At 37.0% G+C, this 18,048-nt stretch overlaps 1 protein-coding gene across 1 annotated transcript in view; it reads right to left on the bottom strand.

Annotated features, from left to right (window-relative positions):
* TFAP2D (transcription factor AP-2 delta) overlaps positions 1-18,048 on the bottom strand; it is a 56,528-nt gene that overhangs the window by 1,606 nt on the left and 36,874 nt on the right. The window lies entirely within an intron of this gene.

Here is an 18,048-nt window from a genome sequence, read left to right as displayed (position 1 = left end):
TCATGGTAAGAGTAAAATTTTCTGCGTGTCTCACATTAAACTCCACGGTTGATAGCATCTTTCTTTTTTTTTTTTATGATAGCATCTTTCATCTGAACATTTTACAAAGCCTGCCCTGTGCCTAGGTCATAATCTACATTTATTAAAAAGGAAAAAATCTTCAGTCTTCAATAATTTGGAAAATAAGAGTGGTCGGTGCTTAGACAACGATGCACACCAAAGATCTGAAATATAAGACAACATAGTTCAAGCATCTGCATATCCTTGCTACAGTATCTTGCATTGTTGAGCAGGAACACTAACCTCAGCTCCATTCCTCAATGAGATAACTAGAAGCGAATCAATCCATTTGCTTTAAGATCTAACAGGGAACCTGGACAACAAATGGAATTGACTGGAATGGTAGAAGAATTAATCATGGCTGCATCCAAAAAACAACTGACTGAAGCCATTCATTAATGTCTAAATGCTTGGCCCTGGTTACAAACTGCCTCTCTGCTTATGCTTTATTCCTGTTTTGAACTCCTTTTTACCACTGGATGAATTTTATTTTCCTCTATAGTGCCATGTCCTCTTGGTGGTGACACCCTCTTTATCTATGACAGAGTATGCAGAATTTAGTTTCACTAGGTTAAATATTAAAGTTAATAAAGCCAATATTTGAGTTCTGAACATATACCAGGCCCTGTTCTCCATGCTTTATTCTGTATCACCCTATATAATCCTGGAAACAACACTAAAAATTAGGTACTGTTATTTCCATTTTTACACATGAAGAAACTAACGCTCGGAGAAGTTAAGTAATTTGCCCAAGAAACCTAATATTCTGTATTGCCTCTGCACTTATGTTCTTAGGATGTGGACATGTTTTTTCTTTTTCTTTCTTTTCTTTTTTTTGGACATGTTTTTCTTTTTTTTTTTTTTTTAGAAGTCACAGTCTGTTGGCAGTTTTAGCTTAGTTTCTCAAATTTTGTTCTGTAGGCATGTAGGCCTGGAAGAGGAGAATTCTTCTTACTCACTTTTCTAAGATTGGGGTATGTATGTATATATTTTTTAAGGTCGGGATTTTAAGAATCAAGTACCACGTGGGTAGGCCTATAGAAATACCTTAATTCTCCATGTGGAGAAAAGTTGTCACCACAATGAAAGATTCTTAAGCTGGGCTCCTTTCTTGGCTCATGTCCTTTCTTACTTCTCTAATATGCACTGATCGTCAGCAGGATGCATTGTCATCTTTGCCCTGCACTGAGATCCAGGTGTTCACACTGGCTCTGACTTGAGGCACTTTGTGATCCAGAAGAAGTTAAGATGACAATGTTCTGACTTTGTAAGATGACAATGTTCTGACTTGGGACACCTGCAAGTTCTTTCCAACCCCAACCTTTAAACAATAGGCACTAATGCTCTTCTTTAAACCCAGGACATGGAGAGAAGGTTATGGAAATTTCAAGACCCTAAGCTCAACACAGAAATCTAAAATTGATGATGGAATCTTCAGATGAAAAAAGTAACTGCTTATGTTGTATACTTGAAACTAACATAACATTATGTGTATATTATACTTCAATAAAAATTAACAAAACTTAAAAAAAGGAAGTAACTGCTTGAAATGTTCTCCTTCAACATGGAAAACCTTACACAGATTGTATTAGTTTCCTTCATTTAATAGTACCTGCATATCAAAAAACATACATGGTACACTATATAGGATGATAATCAAAAGATAGGTTCTGTTCTAGCAGTTTCCAGTGAGATTTATTAATCCAAATAATTAAAGTAATCTAAAATTGTATTAGAATCACACAGAAAAATAGTGTGATATCACAGGATTAAAAGGAATTTCTGGAAACATTATGCTATTCTATTAGCCCCAACCACTCCAGAAAAATAGGTGTATATTTCATTCATAGTGACATACAAAAAGGAGAAAAGGAATAACAATCTATAGAAAAAAAAATAAAACAACCAGAATGATAAGGCCAACTTTGTCCCAGATAGAAAATAAACTGAGGTCATCTGTTAATCAAATCTCTAAAATCTTTGGTAACGGAGATCAATTTTTGCCTTTAGAAAATATTATATTTCAGACACAGACTTAATACTGATGTTATACTTGGCATTTGCATATATTTTCATCAGATTAATAGAACAGGGCATTTCACAAGCAAATATTACCTGGGTTAAATAATAGCCATGGCAGTTTGAAGTAGGTAGTCAAAATTTAGAAGTTCCTCTAAATTCAGACTCATCTAAAAGTTTATCCTCATGAACAAGACAAGTAAAAGACAACTAGCTTTGTGCTCAATGTGTCATCTTCATGCCAGATTTTAAAAATTGTTGCTGAAGTTGGTAGCTGATATAAATCCTGTATCAGATTTCATATCATATTTCATTTCTCAGGCCTCCATCCTCCCCCCCCCTTTGAAATCACGTGTTCTACTTCCTTATTGTTGAAAGGCTTATCTCAGGCTCCTCTCTTCTTTATCCCCAAACCTGTGATGGTCATTCCCACTTGGGCACCTCTGTTTGTCCTCCCTCTACATTTCAGCTGATCTAAAGTCCACTGACCCATCAAAGCTCCTTGGATGATACTGAAAAAAAAAAAAAGTTAGTTTCCTGGTCCCTTGATTAATACATTGAAAAAGATGTGTTCCTGCCAAAGGATAGAAGCTTGCCAAAGTGATGAGAGAACTTAAATAGAATTTTTAGGAGAAAGGAGTAATATTTCTCCTCCTTCCCCAATTATAAAACTGGAGCCTGAAAAGACCATGGGAAGACAAAGACAGATGAGGGTAAGATCTCAGTCACCAAAGGGAGGAAGAAGACTAGGAGTCATATGGGTGGTCTCACGGCCCAAGTGATAATCAAAGTATGCTAGATCTTAAGATAGTGGCAAATTAGATACTAAATGTATCTCTAAAACTTTACGGTTTGAGCTCTTACTGTAAATTGGTAATCTAAAGTTATAGTCTCATTTAAAAAAAATACAAAGAGTTGTTAAAAACAAACCACAAACAAACAGCAACAACAAAAACAGAAATGAGTTGGGAACAGTACTACCATCAACCTACACTCTTCCTTACATTTGTCAACAGCCAGCACTTAGCAATTGGTGACCTACTGAGGCAGGAGCCTCAGGGGAAAATGTGTGTGTGTGTGTGTGTGTGTGTGTGTGTGTGTGTGTGTGTGTGTGTTTAGGGGGATATCTCAGTGTCTGGAATGATTGATTTAACAAAAGGCTAAAGTTTCCCTGGCTTCAATTGGGAGTCTTTGAAGCCCAGGGTAGTAGGATTCAGTGTGAAGTTAGGTTCCAAGAATGGGGAAGAGAAATACTACAGAAAAGGGCCCAAGGTTTGGAGGGGAGATGGTGCTACGTTAGCATATGAAAGATTAAATGGTAATTAAGATGCTTTGCTTTCTTTTCAAAGAGTTTAATGTTTAAAACTAGCAACGATATAATGAATAGAGTTGAGACTTTCTTTAAATATAGGAAACTCCTATTTCAGGATCAAGAAAACAGGCATGTGTTTCTGAGACACTGGAGTTATTAGGTAATCTTTGAAAATTCTGGAAGATGGGAGGAGAGGTATGAAAGAGAACAGAGTAACTTGCCTTAATAATCAAAGCAGAGTGGGGGAAGGAAGGTAGAGACAGATTTTAGGAATTCTAGTTTATTAAATTATATTTAATTCATCTCTTAAGTTTCTTGTAATGGGACATTAAAAAATTATTTATTTTTAGAGAGAGAAAGAGATTAGGGAGGGACAGGGGAGTAGGGAGACAGAGAGAAAATCTCCAGAAGACTGCTAAACTCAGAGCTGTGCTCTGTCACACAATCCTGAGATCACCACTCCAAGCAGAAACCAAGAGTGGCATGCTTAACTGACTGTGCCACCCAGGTGCCCCTGAAATGGGACATTTTAAAAATCAGGTACAAGTGTAAGTTTACATAGTGTAAGATTTATCCTTTTTAGGAATATAGACTGTTGAATTTTGACAAGCCATGAAGTTGTGCAACCACTACAATTATCCAAAACATTTTCTCATGTTCCTTGTCAGCCAACCCCCTTCTCCTCCGGCTCCTGGCAATCAGTGCTCTAATTTTTATCCCTGTAGTTATTGCTTTTTCTCAACTGTCATATAAACTGAATAATAAAGTCAATGCACTGTTATAACTAGGCATAATAATTTTGAAATTTATTCCATGTTGTGGTGTTTATCAATAGATTATTTTTTTATTGCTGGTAAAGTATTCCATTGAATGGATTTATCAACATTTATTCATATAATGGAGGCTTATAATTCTGAAGTGTTAACATTTTAAAAAGGGAAGTGAACATGAAAGGGCTACATGGGTTCAGTAAGGAGCCCAATAAAGTAGCTGCATTTTTAAAAAGGTTTTTTAAAATTTTTAACTAATCTCTATACCCAACGTGGGGCTCCAACTCACAACCCTGAAATCAAGAGTTGCATGTTCTACTGACTGAGCCAGCCAGGCACTCCAGTAATTGTATTTTTTTTTATAAAATGGAAGTGTTATTAGAGGCACCTGGGTGGCTCAGTGGTTGAGCATCTGCCTTTGGCTCAGGTTGTGATCCTGGGGTGCTGGGATCGAGTCCCATATCGGGCTCCCCAAGGGAAGGCTGCTTATGCCTCTGCCTATGTCTCTGCCTCTCTGTGTCTCCCATGAATAAATAAATAAAATCTTAAAAAAAAAGAAGTATTATTAAAGGACTAACAATGCACTTTACTATAGGATTTTAGCAATGCATCTAACAAAATCTCCCCAAATATCATATGATAAATTGAGGGGACAAGTGAGCTAGAGGAGGGCCATCTCAGGTAGACTCACAGCTGGTTGGACAATGATGTGCAACATGTAGACCTAGAGCATTGTCAACCTTGAAGGGTGTTTCCAGTGGAGAGCTACAAGACTCTCCCATTCATCTCACTCTGCTTGCCATGTTAATTGACAATGTGATTGAAGGCATCCTAGACTTAAGTGCTGGTATTAAAATAGAGAGGGAAATTCCTGCATTGAACAATGGAACCAAAATTTCAAAATACCTTAATGTGGTAAAAAGCATTGGTGGTGGGCCAAAATTAATGGTGTGAAATTTAGGAGATTAAGGAAAACATATCCACTTGCTGTATGCTGTCAGAGAAATCTGACCCAAGAGCAGTTAGTTCTTAGGGAAAGGCTCAGCAAATCAGTCAATCTAAGCTTAAACAAAACCAAAAAAACAAAAAACAAAAAACTCACACCTCAAAATTTGATGTTTGGATCACAGCTAGTTAGGCTTATAAGCTATACTTACCTTCAACTTTTTTCTCTCCCTCTCTCTCTCTTTTCTAACTAGATTCCAGCTCATTGGTTTCATTTTCCTATTACTAATTTCACACTGAGGAGCAGGAAGGTTCTGACAACTGACTGTGAGCAACACAATTACCCGCTGGGAAAATCCAGACTGCTATAGTTGATGGCACCTGATGTCAGAGTAAATGCAACTTCTATTTAATAGTCATTGTTTTAATTTTATTCATGGTTTTAAAAACTCCTATTCTGCTAGATTCCCCCAATTAACATTCTCAAGAGCATCTTTCTGCAACATAAACCATCTTTTCAAATTGGCTTAGCTCAGGAAGACAGTAACTATGCTTGGATCCAAAAGGTGAAGTCCTACTGTTGACTTTCTCCCTAAGTGTCAGGGTATGTTCTCATTTCAGCAATTGGAGGGATAGCTCAGTGCAGAACCACCCTTTTTAGGGAGAGAATATGCCTGTGTGTGCATGTGTACTTGTGGACTTACACTATTTTTTTGTCTTTTTATAAGGTGGCATTCTGGGGGCACCTGAGTGGCTCAGCCAATTATGCCTCTGACTTTTGATCTCAGCTGAGATCATGATCTCAGGGTCATGAGTTCAAGCCCCATGTTGGGCTTCTCACTTGGAAGGAGTTTGCTGCATTAATTCAGAGAAGGACATGAAAACATTTAGGTGTGTGGAAAATGAAGGTAAAGATCACTGCCTTGAAATCAAGATGTTTGTGGTCTTTCTGAGTTATCCACTCCTGGATATGATGTTATCCTCTCTAATTCCTCGTGTTCCTCATCTGATGAGGGTGGTGGTAAACATTAATTCACAGGTCTGCAAAGTAATACCCAGACAATGGAACAATTTCAGCTTGAGAAGAAGGAAGCTTCCTTGTGGAGATGTACCTTGTTAAGTGAACCTTATTGGTCTAAAGACCACTCCCACTAGTATTATCAAAGGCTAACTTATGGAGCTTTTCCTGGGGAATTTTTACAAAAGAAGCTTCTCCAGTATTCCATCACATAAAAATACTTCTATTGCACAGAATCAGCTAAATGTATGCTCTTTTAATCTACCTAACTTTATAAGGCTTGTGTAATAAATACTACTAAGATACATGGGAGAAATGCAGAAGCTGGGATCTCTTTAGCAAGTGCCATCTAGACCCTATTTTCATAACATTCTGATCTATCAAAAACAGACCCAAATTAAAACAACCTTTTTATTAACAGTGGAGAACTCTCTATATGTTTAATTAACTTAATTAATTAAAATGAAAACATAAAGTGGCATTCTTATCTCTCCTTGAACAATGGGCTTGACCTGGATAAGTTCTACTAATTATACCCTTTAACTTTTTTTTTAAGGTTTTATTAATTTACTTGAGATTGAGTGATAGAGCAAGTGAGAGAGTGTGTACAGTAGCAGGGGGAGGGAGAGGAAGAGGGAAAATCAGGCTCTCCACTGAGCAGAGATCCCCATGAAGGGCCGGATCCCAGGACTCTGGGATCATGACCTGAGCTGAGGGCATACACTCAACTGATAGAGCCAACTAGGAACCCTAGACTTTAATTTTTTTAAAAAAATATTTAATTTATTTATTCATGAGAGACAGAGAAAGAGAGAGACAGAGACAGAGACAGAGACATAGGCAGGGAGAGAAGCAGGCTCCATGCAGGGAGCCTGATGTGGGACTCGATCCCGGGACTCCAGGATCACACCCTGGGCTGAAGGCAGGTGCTAAACCACTAAGCCACCCAGGGAACCCCAGACTTTAACTTTTTAAGGCAATATATATTGCAACGGTTTAAACTGCATTCTCTAACAGTAGGGTTAAAAATGAAGAAATGGATACAGAAATGACAGAGGTAATAATAGAAAATGGAAAAGAAGAAATTGTTATTTGAGAAAGAGGATAAATTATAGTCCTCTCTCCTTTTCCCGTGTGTTTTTGCTAATAAGATGTTAGGAACAATCCATCTTTAACTCAGTGTTTATATTTATAAACTACTTGCCATGGGTGATGAGAATTGATCAGGAAACTTCCATGTAATAGAAATTTCACAAACTTCTCTTCATACCTTGTGACCTCTCATTAAGTGCATTTTTTGCTTGTAGCTAAGGCCTCATATGTTTATTGTGAAAATCTCCAAAGCTTCAGTGCTTACTTGGAATATAAATTAATAGATAATTCTGAATAAACAACTACCTAAGGAACAAGAGCTATTTTACTTTCCTTAATCTAAGTAAATATGGTTTATACTTCACTAGCTTTGTTGTGTGCTACTGAAATGTTACAAAACTATTTCTGTATTGCTCTAGCTGTCCTTCAGAAATGCTTTATCATTACTTTTAATTGATTTGTTCAAACTAATTTAAAACACTAAAACTATTTTCTAAAACACAGCCTAAAGCAAATTCCTATGGAATCTTCCCCTGAATTCTTCCTATCTTGGCAAGAGTTGGGCCTAGGATCCAGTAATCCTTCCCAAATACTAAGGAAATACTGATCTAAAATGTATTGAAAAGGTGGGGCACCTGGCTGGCTAGCCGGTAGAGCACTGGACTCTTGATCTCAGGGTTGTGAGTTCCTGCCCCACATTGGCAATGGAACCTACTTAAAAAAAAAAAAAAAGTAAAAAATAAATAATGAGGCTGTTTCCTTTTCAATATATTTTATTTATTTATTTTTAATTTTTTACTTTTTAAAAAAATAGTATCTAATTACATCCAGATGTACTCAGGTATGTCTGACAAACATGGATAGATTTTTCTAGCTTTCTTTTGGGATACAAAAAGCTGGACTTAATTAGATACTATTATACTACAAACTAGAAGACAGTAGACAATAGCCCACTGTTATCATTTAGGTAATTAGAGTAAGAGCTAATTTCATTTTGTCAAATTTCAACTTTCTACCTGGAAAATGTTTGACAAGCAAACATCTCTTCCTCTACTTCTTTTGGTGTGTCTAAAGGTTGAAATAGTTTGGGTTATTTCTCATTATTTTGTTATGTTTCATCATTTCAATGGGTGTTTGCTATCATGGATCTTTGATTTCCCGCATTGCATACAGATGCCACTGTCACCAACCTTAGTTCTGTTTTTTGGCCTCCAGGAGGTATGCAGGCAGCAAGATTTAAAGGCAAGACAAGCCTCCTTCTCTTTCCCTCCTGGATTATTCAGCTACTGCAGGCTTAAATCCAAATGTAGCCTCAGGCTTAGGCTGCGCTCCCCACTCTGGTTTTATGTGGCAGCCAGAAAAATGCCTTCTTCCACTCATGAGAACAGTGGTGAGGGCAGGAGGCTGGGAGATGGCCCCTGGAGAACACCAGCAAAGGATTGTGGGGCTTCTCTGTAAAGCCTTACTTCTTATCAGAGCTATGAGGGTAAGGTGTTTCATCTCTCTGGAGCAGCACAAACCCTGAATATAGGCCATGGACAGAGACCTCACCCCGAGGAAAGTAGCTGGGGCTTATCTTCCTAAAACTTGATGGTATCTATCCTTTGTAGCCTAACTGGCTGTGGATATGGAGGAAAAGAAAAATGGTCTGATCATGCTTAGTTTCCACATAGATTATATTGTCCCATTTCCCAAGTACTTTTAAAATGTAGTTTAATTAAGGTGCATAATTAAGGTATACAGTTCTCTGGTGGTGAGAAATTACTGAAATCTACTCATTAGCAAGGCCTTGACAGCACTCACAAATGTTCTGTGCTTCCTTCAGCTGGTGGTTCTCAATCCCAGATACATATAGAAGTCACCTGGGGAGTTTATTAAAAAAAAAAACCCACGTGTGGGTCCCACTCCAGAGATTCTGATTTAATTAGTTTGGGATGCTCCAAAACATCAGTATTTTTTAAACAGTACCTATTGAATTTAAATGCAGCCAGGGAGTTGGGTATGTTCCCTTAGGGCCAAGAAGTAACACCTAACTACCATGTCTGCTATCCTTCCCGGGGGAAAAAGAGAATTAAGAACTTCAGCATTTCCCCCAGAACTTCTGTAGAACTTTAGTTTCATGGGATATTAAGAGTAACTGGGAAAAAAAAAAGTTCTTATGATCACATTTTGGAAACAGGGGGCTGAGCATTTCTTCCATTCAAAAAGAGGTCTGGGAGCTTTTGATATGCTGATGTGTAACTGGCATACTTCAAACAGATTATAATAGGTAGGGTTTCCTAAACCATCAAACACTTGACCATGAGACACTTTCAAGGAACATCTCATGGGACTTAGAGTTCTACAAAACCCAAAAGCTCACTTTGGAGAATTGTATTTATGACTGCCCTGAATCTGTCTACCAGATTGAGATATGTGTTGCCATTTACCACCCTAAAGTCACATTCCTCCTGTTCTTCTCAGTCACTTACTAAAGTTCCAAAGGGAACTGAGTCCTTGTGATCCATTTTACTTCAGCTCATTAGCAAAGGAGGTTAAGGATATAATCATTGCACATGCATTAAGAAACACCAAAGTCCATCACATTCAAGTCAAGTTTTTGAAGGTAAAGACATTTTTGACATTTGCACCCTATTTTTGCATATAGGAGTAGGGCTTTTAGGAATAAATTAACCATCTCCTTACAATTCCCCTATCATATATTTTCTATGTAGAATAAGGGAATGGAAATGCTAAGCCTAGGGCTCTTGAGCTTTTTTAGATGAATTTTATTCAATTATTGACTTTTTTTTTAAGGAACTAATTTCTGAAACAAAGAGAAAAAATGAGATCATATGGAAACATGGCATAAATAATGATTTAACATAGAGCAGTAAATGGAGAATGGGGTAAAATATCATTGGTCTAGAAGAAGACTTGGAGATCATCCAGCTTAACTGTATCAATTTATAGAAGAACATGCAGAGTTTAGACTGGTAAAATGTCTCCTCTAAATCCACACTATAAGCTGGTAACAAGAGGAGAACCGAGTTCAAGTCCCTGGAACCCATCCTGAGTGCTTCCCACAATCCTGTGCCACCTCCCAGACCATCCCCTAATCCATAACTTGACAAAGATAGAAATTATTTAAATAAAAATTACCAAATTTCGGGCAGCCCCAGTGGCCCAGTGGTTTAGCACCGCCTTCAGCCCAGGGCATGATCCTGGAGACCCAGGATTGAGTCCCACGTCAGGCTCCCTGAATGGAGCCTGCTTCTCCCTCTGCCTGTGTCTCTGCCTTTCCCTCTCTCTGTGTCTCTTATGAATAAATAAATAAAATCTTTAAAAAAATTACCAAATTTCTTTACCAACTACGTATGCCCCACATATTCACACATGTTGTTTTTATGGTGCCAGCTATGCAACCTGTTAGAAACAGTTGCCTCTGGTTTCTGTTGTTTGAGTTACTAGTCTCCTATGTGCTGCACCTAAAAATCCATTAAAATATCACCAAGTGACCTTCAAGGAATGCTTTTATATATGTACCTCCTGCAGCATTTGGTTTTGTGCCATGCAACTTGTGAAGTACTATAAATATTGGCAACTGATTTAATTCTCCAATATCTTGCTTAATGTTAAATGAACACAACTAAATTTAATGTAAATTCATAAAGGAAATTCATCATGGTTCCACTTATCTGTTAAGGGAGTGAAAACTGTTGCCTGTTTTACGTTTAGTCTAATTTTTACTAGTGAAAATTTTACTTCAAGGGAGACTATTTTTACTCTTATGTAAATAGAAACTCTGTATTTAACTAGTGAATAAAACCTGACCATTTACAGGTATGTTTTTCTATGCACTTGACCTGGGAATGGCACTCAGTTTTTGAAGTTTAAATTTTAAAGTTTAATATCAACCCTAATAAAGGAGCTGAAGTGGGAAATATTGGATTTTTTTTTCTTCACAATTCAGGCCCATAATTTTGAATATTCTTAAACAAAATGGTCCTAGAAGTCCTCTTGAATTGGCATAACATCCTGAAGGAAGCTTATAATCTTATTTCTTAAATGCTAAGCCTTGTTGTATAATTTATTTCATGATGTTTTCTTTTGAGATTAGAAATTTAATTGGCATTTCTTCCTTTCTCTTCTGACACTCAAGAATGCTTTCACAGGATTAATAAAATTATCCACTGATGATTACCTTCCTTACCACTTTCCCATTCCCCCAAAATGAGAAAAATAAAAACAAAAAACAAAACTTACATACACGTTAGGCTCCTTGGAGAAAAACCAAACATGTCACATTCAAGTAGAGACACACATGCGCTCCTGAGTGTGTTGCTGAGCATACGGCACTCCAAAGGTAGTAGTTGAGTTGACTGGAATTCATGTCATATGTGGAACACTAAAGAAAAGGGGGATGACTCGCCCAGCAAGAGAAAACTCAGACACCAGAACTGTCTTTAGAAATTGGGAGGGAAACAGAATTAAACTGACTGTGGAAGGCCCCAAAGAGTGGGACATTAGGGAGATAGATGTTGCCTCAGTGGAAGGAAGGCATTTCAAATAGCGTTGTTGGAGATAGAAGAGATGTCTAGGCAATAAAAGAGCAGTCTATTATTGAAGAATTTTAAGCCTGGAATGGGTGACAACCTGACAAGGATGTTGGAAAGAAGATCCAAATGTTGAAGGAAAATAGGAAATGTAAGGGGCCTTCCAACATTGAGAATCAATGAAGAAGATGTAATCACCAGCAAATGTACAGATATCTGAGAAGTGCCTATACATTTCTTATTTCCAGGAATTATGGGGGGAGTAAGAGGGTCTATTTCTAAAAAGGTTGATGTCAATTCACTTTTTGACTGAAACAGAAGAATTAAGTATATCAATCATTTCACTTCCCTAGCCCATGGTTCAATTAAAACATCATGGCCCTGGGAAAAACCCAGTGGAGAATACATCCCAGACCTCACAGCGATATTAACATAATCCATTCATTAATATATTTATTGGGTACATACTATGTGCTAGGTACTATGGATAGATAGATAAACGCCTTTCCTAATTATCCTAGGTAATTACCTGTATTGTGCTTAATCCTTTATTACAAACTCTCATATTTTCTTAAGTTTTTTTTAAAGATTTTATTTATTTATTCATGATAGACAGAAAGAGAGGGGGGGGGCAGGGGGGCAAAGGGAGGAGCAGGCTCCGTGCCAGGAGCCCGACGCAGGACTCGATCCCAGGACTCCAGGATCGCGCCCTGGGCCAAAGGCAGGCGCCAAACCACTGAGCCACCCAGGGATCCCCTTTCTTAAGTTTTTGTAAATAATTTTCCTCCACATTGCAAGTTCCTAAAGTATGGGACAATCTTTTATTCCCAATCTTTGCACCACTGACATTACCACGTTAAAATGCAAGAAACAAGAACATTTTAGGATCCTAAGGTGGATGCTGAGAAAGAAAACTTCCTCATTTTTCTGATAGGGTGTTTTTCCTGCCCCTGAGCACTAAAGATAGTCTAACTCCCTTCTCTTATTTATGTTGTCAGACATACTTTTGCTTTATTTCAGATTCAAGGTGATTATGGGAATGTAAGAGAACAAGAAGGGAAAAGTTGCTAAGATTTCCTGAGATTGCAAAGAGGGGAATTCCTAATATTGCAGAAAATTAGGCACCTGGGTTTCTGTCTGAGCTGAGGCTATCCTGTCTGCGAGGCCCCATGCCACCTTGGTCTAATTGCCACCATTGTTCCTGGGAATTGTATCTGCGGGTCTTCTGCAGATTTCAATCAATTCTGTATCCCTTCCAGTAGGTGTTGTAGTGTCTGCTGTGTCCTCTACACTTTTGATGGTACTCAGTAAATTATAAATAATGAATAAACCTGACTCCTGTCATTTTGATGGATACAAGCAGCTTTCCAGGTTATGGTTTGTGAGAAGGGTCACTGCTATAGTTTTCCAGAGCACACCGCTATGTCAACTACCACAGAAAACTGAAAGTAATTATCTGTGCTTTATGAGGTCATATCATTCCCTAGCTTTACCTGGGCATATTCAATGGGCTGAAAGTAACCCATAGTCCTCAAGGTACCAAATCACACACCCAGTAAGGTGTAATTCAAGTAGTCTGCATTGGGAGGGATATTGTGACCAAGTAAAATAATAGCAAAAGTTGATGTTACTAATTAGAGCATCCTCTATGTCTATTCAATCGCATTCTCCTTACTTCTCTCCCAGCCAGAACTCAGCAAAAACAGTAGAAAATCAGACTCTACCAATGTACTGTTTTCAAAGTCAAATGTGTTATGCTTCCTTTCTAACTCATTTTTCTCTTGAGCTTATGCTTCTATCAAAATTAAAGGTACTGCTGTCAGTAGGAAATTATGAAAGAGGCACATTCCATGCTGACATGTTTTTACCCAGATTATTAGCTGAATAATAAATGTAGAATCCTTTTAACACATTAGTATACAAGACAGAACTTTATATAATTCTCAGTGTCACCTTAAAAATGAATTAGAATTGTTTTTCTTCCAAAGTTAAAAAAAAAAAAGCTAATAGTCTAGAAACATACTATGGCTGTGGTTCTTAAGGCTGTCTAACTATCAGGATCAACTTAAGAGTTCTGCAAATAACACAGATGCCCAAGTCCAATGCTAGACTTGACCTATTAAATTAAATCTTTTACAGTGTACTCCTGTCCTTGAGATTTTTAAAAAAGCTCCAAGAGAGATTGTGCTGTGAAACCAGATTTAAGGGCAACACTTAAAAAGTATAAAGTCTTTTTCAAGGTCAGGCAGGAAGCTGACCTTTACTGTTCTATTAAGCTATTCTATTGAGGCTTCTTTTAATAAATACACAGTAAAAGAAAAAAAAAGACATACATTTAAACTCGGTCTACATCAGGAGACTTCAATTTGGGTTTTAATTGGAAATGTCAACCATGTATCTTTTGTTTAAAAGGATATAGTTTAAGACATGCAGAAAAATGACGTTGGACACTACCTTATCTTATGTACAAAAAATCAATTCAAAATGCATCAAGGACCTAAACATAAAACCTACAACTATAAACTCTTAGAAGAAAACAGGAGGAAAGCTTCATGGCTTTGGATTTGGCAAGGATTTCGTGCATATGACACCAAAATCATAGGAACAAAAGTTAAAAAAAAAAAAAAAGCAAGTTGAACAACACCAAAATTTCTGAACAAAAAAAAGTTAAAAAAAGCAAGTTGAACAAAATAAAAATAAAACTCAACCACAAAAAAGCAAATAACCAGATTAAAAATGGGTAAAGGACTTGAACAGACTTTCTCCGAAAATTACATAGAAGCAGTCAACAGGTTTATGCAAATATGCTTCACATCATTCATCACTAGGGAAATACAAATCAAAACCACAATGAGATATCACCTCATACCCATTAGAATAGCTGTTATCAAAGACAAAAACAGAAGCAGTAAAAAGTGTTAGCATAGATGTGAGGGAATTAAAACCCTGTGTACTGTTGGTGGGAATGTAAATGGTGCAGCCACTATGAAAAACAATTAACATATTTATTGGTTATATACCATGTGCCAAGTACTGTAAGATAGAAAGATGAAAGCATTTCCTAGTTACCCCAGGAAATTACCTCTACTCTGCTTAATCCTCTATTATAAAAATCTCTTTCATATGTTGTAAGTCTATGACAATTTCTCAAAAAATTAAAAAGAATCACTCTATAATATAGTAATTCTACTTCTGGGTATATATCCAAGAGAATTGAAAGCAAGATCTCAAAGAGATATTTGCATACCCATTTTCATAGCAGTACTATTCACAACAGCCAAGAGGTAGAGGTAACCCAAATATCCATTAATGAATGAATAGATAAGCAAATGTGGCATATATATATACAATGAAATATTATTCAGTTTTTAAAAGGAAGGAAATTATGACATATGCTACAACACAGATGAACTTTGAGAATATTATACTAAGTGAAACAAGCTAGTCACAAAAAAGACATGCTGTATGATTCCACTTCTATGAGTCATCTAGAGTAGTCAAAATCATAAAGACAGAAAGTAGAATAGTAGCTGCCATGGGTTAGGGGGAGGGGGAGAAGGGGAAAAAGGAGAGTTGTTTAAAGATTATAGAGTTTCAGATTTGCAAAATGAAAATGTCTGGGAGATTTACTTAATGCTGCTAAACTGTACATTTAAAATGGTTAAGAAAAAAATGGTTAAGATGGTAAATTTTACATTTAAGTGCTTTTTATCACAATAATAGGAGATCACATAGGAAGTTTGCTATAAAGTGAATTTAAGTTAAGTGATTTTTTTAAAACATTTTTATTTATTTATTCATGAGAGACACACACACACACACAGAGACACAGAGGCAGAGGGAGAAACAGGCTCCATGCAGGGAGCCCGATGTGGGACTCGATCCTGGGTCTCCAGGATCACGCCCTGGACTGAAGGCGGCGCTAAACCACTGAGCCACCTGGGCTGCCCTAAGTTAAGTGATTTCTAATATCCTACTATCTTCTATTATGAAATTAGAACAACTCATCAAAACAAGTAATCTGGAATATAGTTAAAGCAAAGTAAAAAAATCTGGAAAATATTCAAAAGGCATAACAAATAGGAAATCATAACTTTCTGATGTCAAAGTACTTAATACATAACATTTATAACAATAATATATTACATTTATGCACATATATATTACTATATAAATAATAATACCAAAATCCTATAGGTGATACTTTTAAACATAGATATACCATGTAGTGTTAAATTGTTTTAAGGTATAGTTGTGTATTTCAAATTGTTGTGATTGAGGACCTGCAGCCATACATAATCTTGAGAGTTTTACACCTAAAATATGATCACTTTTTTTCATTGAGGATGGGAGTAATTTTCAATATATTTCACTCTTCTCTGGGCAATACCAAACTAGCTTATTACCTACCATATTCTGCATGGTGGGGAGGTAAATAAGAGCAAATAAAGCCCAGGAAGGAAACATTCAGCTCAAGTTTAGAAGTGAAAGTTTTCTCTAAGGAGTTCTGTGGCATTAATTTGGCAACTAACTAAAGAATCAACAAATTAACAGATTGTGCCTATGCTGAGCAAACAGTTTGCCTATTTATTTCATACTGTCACTAATATTCAGTTTACACATTGATGCTGTATTTTGTTTTGATCCTGAGAAAAGGGACAGCTCACTGATGAAGGCTGTGGCACCTGTAATTGGAAATAACCTGGTAGCTATGATATAAAACCTGAATTCTCTATGTTTTACGTAAATTCTTCCTTAGAGTATATTTGCAACTTAACAAACTTCCTTAAATCAAGATTTGAGTTTATATACAAATTATTAAGTCCTGAATTAGACATCTATAAAAATTATATTTTTAGTGCGTATACAAAAATACAAAAAATATTTGTACAGATATGACAGTGGAGCAAAGCATACCTTCTAAACCTGAATTGGTGGTGGAGTTAACAATCATTCACTGAAGGCTTACTTTATATTCATTATCTCATTTTATTTTTCATTTATTTACTTAACGTAATCTCTCTTTTTTTAAAAGATTTTATTTATTTATTCATGAGAAGAACAGAGAGAGAGGCAGAGACACAGGCAGAGGGAGAAGCAGGCTCTATGCAGGAAGCTTGATGTGGGACTCGATCCCAGGTCTCTAGGATCACGCCCTGGGCCAAAGGCAGGTGCTAAACCACTGAGCCACCCCAGCTGCCCTTATTTAATGTAATCTCTATGCCCAATGTGGGGCTTGAACTCAAGACCCCAAGATCAAGAGTCACATGCTCTTGGGACGCCTGGGTGGCTCAGTGGTTGAGTGTCTGCCTTCGGCTAGGGGCATGATCCTGGAGTCCTGGGATTGAGTCCTGCATCAGGCTTCCTGCAGGGAGCCTGCTTCTCCCTCTGCCTGTGTCTCTGCCTCTCTCTCTTTCTATCTCTCATGAATAAATTTTTAAAAAAAGGGGGGATCATATGCTCTACTGACTGAGCCAGCCTGGCACACTTACACTCATTATCTCATTTTAGCTCACTACCACCATATAATGGAAGAGTTCTTATTCCTTTTAAAGCTAGGGAAATCAAAGGTTGGAAAGAATGCATGTTACCCCAAGACACCTCAGCTCACATGTATGAGGGTCTGGATTTGAAGATGGTTTTACTGGCTCCAAAGCCTTTTCCTCTTAACTTCTGGGCATTGTAATTTCTACCAGTTTTATTCCATTCACTTTCACTAACCCAATTGAGTGGGAGGAGAAAAGTCCTGTGAGATATATTTTTGGTACATCTGGTACATTTTTAGAAGTTAAACCCCAAGTTTAGTCTTCTAAGATGGATCTATTACATCTTGAAGAGCCTTGTGGCATATGCAAAATAAAATACTCTATTTAAAAGTCTCTGATGTTGCAGATAAAATTCCAACTCATTTAAATATTCATTATTTTATATAATGGAGTATCCTCCTCAACAGCATTGTAATCAGTGAGAGGTACTAAAAACATTAAAAAGTGTAATGTGCAATAGTCTTTGTTTAGCATTGTTTATGTTTGTTTGCTTTGTTTAAATTTAAGTAGGCTCTATAGCGAGTGTGGACCACAATGCAGGGCTTGAACTCAAAACCCTGATGAGATCAAGACCTGAGCCACTCAGGGACCCCTGCTTAACATTGCTCTTTAAACTAAATGATGATAATTAAAAGAAGATAAAATATTTTTTACACTGATGAGAAATATCATATAAGGCATTAGAATTTTAGAGCTTTAAAACTGGAAAATACTTGAGTAATTATCTTGTTCCTTTCAATGTTACATCTAG

The sequence above is a fragment of the Nyctereutes procyonoides genome, unplaced genomic scaffold, assembly GCF_905146905.1.
Source record: "Nyctereutes procyonoides isolate TBG_1078 unplaced genomic scaffold, NYPRO_anot_genome, whole genome shotgun sequence".
NCBI classification, from domain to species: domain Eukaryota; kingdom Metazoa; phylum Chordata; class Mammalia; order Carnivora; family Canidae; genus Nyctereutes; species Nyctereutes procyonoides.
Note: the sequence above shows the minus strand (reverse complement) of the source record. Positions and strands in the feature narration are given on the sequence as shown.